The sequence below is a fragment of the Neomonachus schauinslandi genome, unplaced genomic scaffold, assembly GCF_002201575.2.
Source record: "Neomonachus schauinslandi unplaced genomic scaffold, ASM220157v2 HiC_scaffold_6683, whole genome shotgun sequence".
Classification (NCBI taxonomy): Eukaryota; Metazoa; Chordata; class Mammalia; order Carnivora; family Phocidae; genus Neomonachus; species Neomonachus schauinslandi.
In genome coordinates this window covers 10-1,336 of record NW_025415371.1, presented here as the reverse complement: position 1 = coordinate 1,336, position 1,327 = coordinate 10, and the positions used below count along the sequence as shown (strand labels likewise).

The 1,327-nt window shown below is 66.5% G+C and overlaps 1 long non-coding RNA gene across 1 annotated transcript; it reads right to left on the bottom strand.

Moving 5' to 3' along the window:
* Positions 1–273: 273 nt before the first annotated feature.
* LOC123324018 lies at positions 274–1,042 on the bottom strand. The gene is made up of 3 exons (XR_006539589.1): positions 1,002–1,042; positions 545–607; positions 274–305 (listed from the first exon to the last, which is right to left on the bottom strand). It is a non-coding gene; the product is annotated as an uncharacterized LOC123324018 (long non-coding RNA).
* Between the last annotated feature and the right edge of the window lie 285 nt (positions 1,043–1,327).

Sequence of the window (1,327 nt, the reverse complement as noted above, 5' to 3'; positions counted from 1 at the left end):
TTCTCCCTCCATGCCCCACCTCCCAGCAGGTCCCAAGGAGAGCCAGGGATTCCAGGGTCAAAGGTTAGAACCAGAGCCTTTGAAGACAGACAGGTGCCCTCCAGGCCCACCTTTTCCACCAGCCGCCCTCCCTTCTTGAGGGAGCTCTTGCGGAGGGGTCCTGCCTCAGTGGTGGTGGTGGTGGTGGTGGTGGTGGTGGCGGAGGCACTCCGACCCGCCCGCTTCTCCTCCTGCCGCTCGGCTTCCCGGAGCTTGGCCTCGGCATTCACGCTCTCCATGTGGTACACGTGGTACGTCTTCTTGGCCTGCAGGGAGGACCAAGGCCAGGCTGCCCATCTGGGATTCAGACCTGAGAGCTAGCCGACCCCATGTGAGCACTTGGGCCAGCCACCCTGTGCCTAGAACACGGAGAGACGGCCATGCTTGCAGTCCCCCCCAAACCCGGGACTCTCCTGGGCACTCGATCCTCTTCCTTGCGCCTGGCTTGGGGGGGCGCGAGATGATGGCCTCGCTCTGATGGGGGCGGGCCCCGCCCTGTGCTCACCGTCTGAAGCTCCGACACCACCTCCAGCAGCTCCTCCTGCAGCTGTTGCTCCAGATCCTTACTCTGAGGAGGACGCCGAGCGTGAGCAGGGCGCTGGCCCAGGGCCGCGGCGGCCGCTGTCCCCAGCGCAGCTGGGCCAGCGGGCACTCAAGGCTCCGCCCAGCTCCCCTCTGCCTGACACCCGCCGGGCCTCCCTCGAGCCTGGGGCCATCCGCACCTGCTGCGCCCAGGGCGGAGGCCTTACCTTCTTTTTTTTTTAAAGATTTTATTTATTTATTTGACAGAGAGACACACAGCGAGAGAGGGAACACAGGCAGGGGGAGTGGGAGAGGGAGAAGCGGGCTTCCCGCCGAGCAGGGAGCCCGATGCGGGGCTCGATCCCAGGACCCAGGGATCATGACCTGAGCCGAAGGCAGACGCTTAACGACTGAGCCACCCAGGCGCCCCAAGGCCTTACCTTCTTGACGATGCGCCCCACATCCTCTGCGATGTGACTCAGGCGCTGGGCCAGGGGCCCGGCCAGCACCTCGCTGAGGGTCGCGCTCTCCCGGCTCTGCTGCCGCGTCTGCTGCAGCAACACGGCCCAGCAGTGCAAGGGCGACAGGAGGGACGGCTCCTTCCTGGGGCAGAGGGGCACTCAGACCCGGAGCGGGGCCCTCGGGCCCTGCTGTGGCCCTCCTGCCCCGCCAGTACCTACCGGAAGCTTTGGTGCTCCCGGCTGCTGCCCCCGAGGCGGCCGCCGCGGCCGGAGAAGCGCTCTGCCAGTTTGTCCAAGCCCCGGGA